This window comes from Aegilops tauschii, chromosome 7 (assembly GCF_002575655.3).
Source record: "Aegilops tauschii subsp. strangulata cultivar AL8/78 chromosome 7, Aet v6.0, whole genome shotgun sequence".
Lineage (NCBI taxonomy): Eukaryota > Viridiplantae > Streptophyta > Magnoliopsida > Poales > Poaceae > Aegilops > Aegilops tauschii.
The window spans coordinates 450,620,142-450,629,516 of record NC_053041.3 but is presented as its reverse complement, the minus strand read 5'-3'; the positions used below and the strand labels follow the sequence as shown (position 1 = coordinate 450,629,516).

At 55.2% G+C, this 9,375-nt stretch overlaps 1 pseudogene; it reads right to left on the bottom strand.

The window, feature by feature from the left end:
• Positions 1–1,322: 1,322 nt before the first annotated feature.
• Positions 1,323–8,951, bottom strand: LOC109784298 (beta-D-xylosidase 4-like; annotated as a pseudogene).
• Between the last annotated feature and the right edge of the window lie 424 nt (positions 8,952–9,375).

The following is a 9,375-nucleotide window of genomic DNA, read 5'->3' as shown; positions in this document are numbered from 1 at the left end:
CGAAAGGCTAAATATTATGCAGGCTCCCACGGCGTTGGAGGTGCTGGAGAGGATTATGGCATTTCCTGAGCAAAAGAAACTAAAGGTGATTTGTCTCCTGTGGCGTTGGTGGTCTGAACGCAATAGAAGAAGACATGGGGAGGGTACGACTTTGCCGCCGGAATTTGCAAGACAAATATCAATGCTTACTGAGGAATGGATTCAGTTCCATTCTCCACCTACCAGACCCCCGAAAGTGCAGATCAATCAGTGGGAACCCCCTCCCCAGGACTGGGTTATGTTGAATTTTGATGCTTCTTTCATTGGGGCCTTGGGAACCGGTGGGTGGGGTTGTATAGCGAGAGATGCAGCCGGCGATGTCTTATGTGCTGCAGCTGCCCCCTGGTGGATGTGTCTGATCCATTGCATGCAGAAGCTCTTGCTCTAATGAGGACCATCAATTTTGCAGAGAATTTTGGTATGGGTCGGGTGATATTTATGACAGATTGTCTACCTTTGAAGCAAGCCATAGATGGCAGTAATGCAGATCGTTCACAGCTGGGGAGTCTTTTTCGTGAGACCAAGTATCAACTACAGATAGGTTTCATTCAATTTAAGCTAGTTCAGGAATCACGTACGCATAAACTAGCTAGTTTTGGTTCTAGGATGGTGAGGGGTAGTGAGAGTATTTGGCTCAATAATTTACCTCCTGATGTACTCAGTGCCGTGGCCCGTGATTTAACCGTGTCCACTGGTTAATTGGAATGCATGGTGTTCCAGGTAAAAAAAAAGAACGAGCTTGTACCCTAAAAAAAAAAGAACGAGCTTGTAATTGGGCCATCCTTCTTGGCAGCAGGCTACGACCGCCCACCTGCGTCTCCAGCGCCAGTCAAGCTGCGAATCGAACGAAGGAAAAAGCAAACAAAGACGAACGACGTGATGGGCTAGTCCAGTGCTGACTTTCTGCTGATGTCACAATTTAGCTAAAATCTAGTCAATTTTCATCAAAAGTTTGATCTAATATATCCGAATCTGAATCGTGCTTTTGAACCGTTTGACACCGCAGAAAAATTAGGGGTTAGCATTGAATAATAATGCTAGATTCACGGGCTGCCTGATATGGAGTTCACGGGCTAGTTGACTTGTCCAGTTTTTACTAGCCTAAAAAACTAACTCCTACTCATTAACCATGCCCTCCCGGATTTTAATTGGTGGGTGCGCCGCTAGCCCCGTAAAACGCCCATAAATGCCCGTGAATGTAGCATTACTCAGCATTGAATGTGCGGGCGCAGACACGATACGATACTAGGAACATGCATGAGAGGAAACGAAGAACAAGGAATCTACAAAGTGAACTTGATCTTGACGGGAAATGACACCGATGAGCCAGCGCCCTTATCGATTAGCACAGTACTGACGCCGGACTGCACGACGCTGTACGCCGTCTTCTCTTTTTTTGAACGGGGAAAGGCACCCATGGTGCCAACTTCATTCAACTCAGTAACAGTGTACAGCATGAAATACAACTCCCTGAATGTTGCAAGAAGACAGAGTGGAGATGACAGGGCAAGTTGAGTGAGAATGAGTTGAACTAAAACAACTAAAAACAGGTCCTGTTGCTCTGGTCAGAACCTGATGAGCTACATTGTGGGCTATGCCATTGATCTCTCTGGATATATGGAACACCTGCGATTGCAACTGTCGAGTGGTGTTGTAGAACTCTGCAATGAGCTTTCTGATTGACCATGGAATCGCATCAGCCAAGACATTTTTGCTTGCTGCTGCTTTAGCCAAAGAGAGATTATCAGTGAGGAACGTAGGTTGGCTAATCTGCAAAAGTTGAGTCACCCTCGCAGCAAGAACAAGGGCATGTGCTTCTGCTTGTAATGGAGAAAAGGTGGGCTCGGTCGAGGCTTGAATTTGGACCTGCATGCTCCTTTGATCCTGCAAAAAATTAAGATAGACACCAATACCCGTGGCTGTTTGTCCATGCGTTAGACCTGGGATCTTTGTGCATTTAAAAGAAGCATCAGAATAAATTTTTGCCCCCGAAATAAGAAGATCCGTGCTAATAGTTTGTCCCTGCAGCGGCAAAAGAGTGGAGTTTGTAGTATTTTGCTGGAGAGAATAAGTCTTTGCACCATCAGGAGAGGCATCATTAAGTTTACTGCTTTCATCCAACGCCATTGTAGCCATAAAAACCTGATGAGGAGAAGAATTTTTTCTACCAAAAAGGCAATCATTTCTTGATTTCCAAATGCACCATAAGAAATTAAAAATATTTGGGGTTGATGCATGAGAGTGGTTCATGGTCAGAAGAGCATGGATAAGAGCCTGTATAGAATGATGATCTTCAGTAAAGATATCAGTCCTAAGATACCAAGGATGCGCAAACCATGCAGCTCTAGCAAATGTACAATTGAAAAACAAATGCAATTCATCCTCATCTTGAGCACAGCGACAACACTCTTTATCAATATGACTAGACAAACGAGATGCTCTCAAACCTGTAGGGAGGGCCTTGCACGAGGCTGTACGCCGTCTTCTCAACGATGCGGAACGCCATGCACATTTACCGTGAACCGCACGTCTGCGGTGCCACCCCGGCACCCCACCCGCATGGACACCCTCTGGAATGCCACCACCTGTTTGATCGGCGCAGTGTACATTAGGACGCTGTGGCTGCCCTCCGTGTGGCCGCCGTTGGTGATGCTGACGTTGAAGCTGATTGTCTCAGACGGTTGCAGTCGTTGTCGTTGACGTTGATCGCGGGGCAGGACCGGGCGGCCACGCCGTGCTTGTTACTGACCTGCTTGCAGTGCCGTTGGTGCCAGTCTTGTAAAGGAACTTGGTGTAGTTGAGCCCGTAGCCGAACGGGTACGGCACCTCCAGCCCTTGGTAGAACTTGTACGTCCTCCCGGGGTAGCCATGCTTCGGAACGGGCCGGAGCTCCATGGACGTCATGGGGATCTTGTGGATGTAGTCGTTCTTGAACCATGTCAGTGGCAGCCGCCCTCCTGGTCAATCAAATTACGTTGATGTCTCAGATAATTTGTTGTTGGAGCTCAATTAAGAGGTAGTCGGACATACATATGCATGACATGAATTGATCTTGTGTCTGTTACCTACGTGGATTGTATCTTCCAAAGATGATATCGGCAATGGCATTGCCTCCTTCGGCACTGGGGTACCCAGCCCACAAGATGGCGCCGATCTTGGGGTCGTGCTGCGCAAAGGAGATGGCAATGCCTCCACCGGAGAAGATCACCCGGCTGAGGCCCCTGCGACACGGGTGATCTCCTCTTCCTGGGCAGGAGGAGATCCTCCCCGGTCATTGCCTCCCTCTTAATGGAGTATTTAATCAAAAGCTACCATATTTCGTCAATCTGTGCCCATAAAAAACCATTTTATGAATTTGTCCCGAAAACTATTACTTTTCTGCTAATCTGTGACTAAAACCTATCATGTCTGTAAATCAATCGATTCGTCCATTTTAAATGCACTTATGACAGCCTTGGCCCGCATGTAAGTGCTGACATGGCCTCGTAAGTCAATGCCGTTTGGTTGACCGTTAAGTTCGTACGTGGGCGGCAGCCAGCTGTGACATCTGCTCCAAGTCCGACTACCGGGCCGCCGGCATGTCGCTGGTGCTGCTTCCGTCGTTAAGCCACAACAAATACATGTCCTCCTGCCTCGTTGAATCATGTGCTGGTGTTGCGCACACTGCTCTGCCCCATCGGCGGCTTGCTAGTGCTGAGTGCATTGCTCTGCTGCCATAGAGAGGAGAGTGCCTGGACGCACGCGACGACGAAGAGAGCTGATCCACGCAGTGTACGCCGGCCTCGAGATGTGTGACGGCGAGGAGAAGCTACCACCGCCTGGCGCTGCGGCCAGCCGCCCGTCGGTGCGAGGCCAACCAACGCAGCGGTGAGCTCCTGCCCGCGCAGCGGCTAGAGGCGGCCAGCAACCAGTAGCTCTTCTGCTGCGCGGAGGCCGGTGCGGTGGCCAGCTCCTGTCCACGGCAGCGGCTAGAGGCGCCCGGCAACCGGCAGCTCGCCCGGCTGCGCGGAGGCCAGCGCAGTGGCCAGCTCCAGCCCACGGCAGCGGCTAGAGGCGCCCGGCAACCAGCAGCTCGCCCGGCTGCGCGGAGGCCGGCGCACTGGCCAGCTCCTGCCCACGGCAGCGGCTAGAGGTGGCCGGCAACTAGCTCGCCCGGCTGCGCGGAGGCCAGCGCTCACCCGGCGGCGGCGAGCTCCAGCCCACGGCAACGGCTAGAGGCGGCCGACAACCAGCTCACCCGGCTGCGCGGAGGTCAGCTTGCCCGGCGGCGTCGAGCTCCTACCAGCGGCAGCGGCTAGAGGCGACGCCACGGCTGTCGAGCTCCTCCTGCTTTGGTCGTAGAGATACTGTCGGTAGCAGCAAGCTCCTCCTACTTTGGCCGTAGAGATCCTGCCGGCCGCGGCAAGCTCCTCCCGAGCTGGCGGTCGCAGGGGCCGGTGCACACCAAGTGTTCGATAAAATGTCTATGTGTAATTAACTTAACAGTCAACACAAACGGTCAAACAACTGAGTGCCCTGTCAGCCCTGACGAGTGGTCCCAACCTGTCATAATCAAGTTTAATTTTTGATATCAGTCATTAAGTCGAAGTGGTAGTTTTTAGTCATAGATTAACAAAAAGTGATAGCTTTCGGCATAAATTCATGAAGCGATATTTTATGGGCACGGATCGACGAAACGTGGTAGTTTTTGTTTAAATACTTCTTTGAATGTGCAGGTTTATGCCACCACAGTAGATGGTCACATTGGCGTGACAACGCAACCTTCACATGGCTGCTTATGCTTATGCATTCGCGTGGCGTCACATACCGGCATGGCGGCCCTGTGTATTCACCACCCATGACCTTCTCAGGCGCTTGTGCGTGCGGGCCACGCACGGCGACGTCGCCGAGCTTCTTGGTGTCCAGAGAGAGCAGGTTGTCCTGGTTCTTGAGGTGCACCATCCCCTGCCTGGCGCCGTCGACGGCGAGGCTCCATTGCTCGTCGCTGCAGATGTCCTTCTAACCGAGCGTGGCGTACCGCGGGATGCCGTCGAAGAAGCCGAGCATCATGAGCGTCATGCACTGGTTGTAGAGCGTGTTCGGGGCCGTTCGGATTCAGCCCACACCAGCCTGACCAAAACGACGGCGGCACCGTCGGATCACTAAGGCCGACTTTCGTCTCTGCTCGACGGGTGAGTCTTGCAGTCAAGCTCCCTTCTGCCTTTGCACAAAATTTTGGCGAAGGAAACGGCCGCCCGGAACTCGCTCGCACACTAGCGCAGAATCACAACGGCTGGTCAAAAAGTTGGCTGTGAGCCAAAAACTTGGCCGCAATCCAAACGCTGGCCCATCCTGTGGTCAACGACCAAAATTTTGGAAGGGCAGTTTGAGGCTACCATCCAAACAGGCCCAAACACCTTGCCCTTGGCCACGGCGGGCATACCGTAGGTGGTGACGAAGTCCATGGCGGGCTTGCCGTCCAGAACGATCTTGTTAGAGATATATTTGGGTTACTTGTATTTGATAGTTAATCTTTCTCCTACCTTATCTTCAGGAGAAGCGTCTTGCCCTTTAAGTCTTATACACAATATATACTCGCCCTCGAGGCTCAATAATACATCCATCATATTCCGTCAATCCCTCTCTCCCTTCTAACATGGTATCAGCCTAACCAATCCAAACCCTAGCCGCCGCCCTCCGCTTCCGCTCCGCGCGCCGCGTCCGGGGCTATCGGCTTTCATGACCGCCGCCGGGGGTCGCACCGCCGTACTTAGGGTTCGTCCGCCGATCACGTTGATCGGCTGCTCTAGAGAGTCTTTTTCCCGATCAATTGATTCAGGTTTTTCTCTCTTGCCAGTCGTTTTATCGGCGTTTCTTTTTTATTTTTCCAATCTACGATCGGTTTGCGTCGCCCGCCTCCGCCGACGATCCCCACGCGCCTCTACTCTGACTTCGGCATCAACTACACCGGCGTCTTCTCCAACTCGGCGGCCTTGCGCGCCACGCGACAGCCCGGAACGGCTGCCGCGCACCTGTCCGTCGGTGACTCTGCGCCGACCGTCGACGCCTTGATTCGATCGGGCTCCTCCACCAGCACTGCTGTCTTCATCCGGATCAGCTACTTCACGGACTCCAGGCTGCACGCGTCACGCAAGATGTGCTGGTGCGTCGGCTAACGCTCGGCATGAGCGTGGCTAGCTGATCCATGTCGTGGGCATATGGCCCAGTTTACGTACATGCACGCATTGGGTGTATGGCACTTTCGTGTTACATGCACCGCACATGAGTGCTACCTTGGCCAGGGTGTCTATCTGCTCGTGCGTGTCTCCGCTGGCCCGCAGCGCCTATTGCTACGTCCGGTCATGCACAGCTACATCGATTTCATCGTCCGTCCAGCAGTCGCATCCTCGACCTTGCAAGCCGTCAGATTGATCACCTGTTTCGCTGCTTCGCTCCATCGACGCTGTGCGATCGATCTGATTTATCGGTTGCGCGCGCTTTCGCAGGTCCCGTGAAAATCGTCTTGGGGTTCAGCGTGTTCATCCATCAATCGAGCAACGGGCTGCTGCTGCGTCGCCTCGTCGGGCCGCAGCGCCGCCGCCCGTGGTTCTCCTCGTGGCCGCATCGACTAGCGCGTAGCCGCTGCGTCGCCCTTCGGGCCGTAGTCGCGTGATACGCGGTCCCCGCCGCCGCCCCGAGGTCGTCCCCTCGGTTGCACCGACCTGGGCTCCGCCGCTGCGTCGCCCCTTTGGGTCGTAGTGCCGTGACCCGCGGTCCCCGCCGCCACCCCGAGGTCTTCCCGCCGTCGTTGCGTCGCCCCTACGGGCTGTAGCGACGCAGCCCGTGGTCACCCCGTCGTCACCGCGCGTTGACCTCTCGTTGTATGCGTCGCGCCATCTCACTTGGTGCGGGAACGCCACCGTCCGCGCAGGTCTTCGTCACTCTGTCGGGTTCCTCGCCTACTTCGACCATCGCCGCCGCGCTCCTAACCTAGCCGCCGCCGCTCTTCTTCGGCCGCCGCCGCTACCCTCATAGCCGCCGCCGCCGCCCGTCCACCTCCTTCATCTTCGTCCAGCAACAGCCCGTCGCCAGCGTCGCAGTCATTTACCCCGACCACTTCGTCTACTCCGACAACGGCGGACGACATTGGCCCCACGCCAATTAGCGCCGCAACCGTCGTCGAGCTCTTCTCTACTGGCCTCTCCGACATCTCCGACATGGCGTACAGCTCGTGCAGGTCCCTCCTCTACACATGCCCAGTACTGGCAACACCGGTGCGTGCCTTCGTCCACGACGTGTCCCTGGGCCTGGCAAGCCTGGAGCGGCACTTCGTCAACTTCGTCTTCGTCTGTCTACGCATGCCTGGTGCTGGCAACGCCGATGCGTGCCTTCGTCCATGACGTGTCCCCGAGCTTGGCAAACCTGGCGCGACGCTTCGTCAACACCGTCTACCTCTCGGCGCACTCCTACTTCGACATCACTGCGCCCATGCTAACTCGGCGCTTCCTTGCGCCCGCAGCTCCACAGCGTTTTCCTCGACACCGGCTACCCGACTCGACATCGACCACGGCATTCTTCGCACGGCTACCTCGACCACGTCTACACCATCCTACGCTCTCGGCTACCTCGACATCGGCACAAACGGCTATCATCCGCTTGAGCAACTCGTCGGCTTCCTCTACAGTCAACGCGTCCGCGATGCGACACCATCCACGACGCTCCCGCTACGACTGCGCCGGGGGGGGGGGGGGGGGGGGGATGTCAGCCCGGCTGCTATTCTCTCCAGTCTGACCGTCCGTGACGCTCTTGTTGTGTGCGACGCTACCGTTACGACTGTGGGGGATGTTAGAGATATATTTGGGTTACTTGTATTTGGTAGTCAATCCTTCGCCTACCTTATCTTCAGGAGAGACTTTTTGTCCTTCAAGTCTTGTACTCAATATATACTCGCCTTCAAGGCTCAATAATACATCCATCATATTCCGCCAATCCCTCTCTCCCTTCTAACAGAATCAGCTCTCGCCGCAGTTGAGGTCGAGCCCGGCCTTGAGCACGGCGGCACTGCCCTTGACGGCGGTGTAGCCGAGCCACGTGACGTTGTCGACCATGACGCGGACGGCTTCGCAGTCGGAGACGATGTAGCCGTGGAACTGCCATTCCCCGCGGATGGTCTGGGAGAGCAGCCTGGCGTCGGCGCAGGCCGGGATGCCGCTGACGCGGTTGTAGGAGCACATGACGCTGCTGACGTCGCCGTCGCGGACGCACATCTCGAAGGGGCGGAGGAAGGTCTCGACCATGTCCCGCGCTCCTGGACGCGCGCGTCGACTTGAAGCGGGTGTGGCCGTGCCAGTCGTCGAGATTGTAGGGGGCGTAGTGCTTGCAGCACGCCGACGTCTTGATCGGCCGGGACTGGGGTCCGCCGCCGTGTCGTGGCCGAGGATGTCCTGCATGCCGCGCACGAAGTTGACGGCGTAGCGCCCCACCACGAAGGGGCCCTCGCCGGGCGTCTCCAGGGCGGGTCGCGCAGCAGGTTGATGTTGGGGCTCCAGTACGTCAGCCCGCCCTTGCCAAGGTTGTAGTACATCGCACGAGCCTCCGTCGACACAGCCTCCAAATGAAAAAAATAAACAATTCCTGAGACATGCACGTATTAATCATACGTGTCAATCCAGCTGGACATGCATGTTTGTATCCAGAGTACCATATAATATAAGTAGAGTATATGTGTGAAGTGAAGGTGCATGTACCCGACCGATGGATTTCGAGAGGGTCTCGTTGAAGCTGGCGGTACTATTCATGACGTTGGCGAAGACGACGCCGTTGTACACGGCGGCACGGCCTGAGTGCAGGTGTGGCTTGGCGGGGTCGTCGAACTTTGTGGCGGGGCCGCGGCTGGACAGGCCGTGCAGCGCCTCGGACTTTTTCCAGGGCATCTCCAATGCAGATTCTTAAACTGTACTCAATCATTCGAAACGAGTTATGTGGACGCGTTATGTCATTCAACACGATACCACATCGGTCCGTGGACAAGTCCGCTTGTCTGAAATCCCGTAAATTGAAAGCAAATTAGGAGGTTTCACGGGAGTCCGGGCATCCGTCACGTAGGACTCGGACACCCTCAGCCCACCTAAAAAACGAGGCGGAGCCTGTGCATCTGGCTAAATCCACATTGTTTCCGCGCCAAAGCCCGTGCATTTCACGCCCTCTCCGCTCCGCTCCGCCCTAATTCTCACCCTTTTCGCTTTCACCATGGCATGCGCCCATTCATGGATGTGTACCGAAGCCAACGTCGGTGAAGGATCCAAGCAAGGTGGGGGCACAAAGGAACGACTCGGCGACACGACAAGTCCGCCTCCT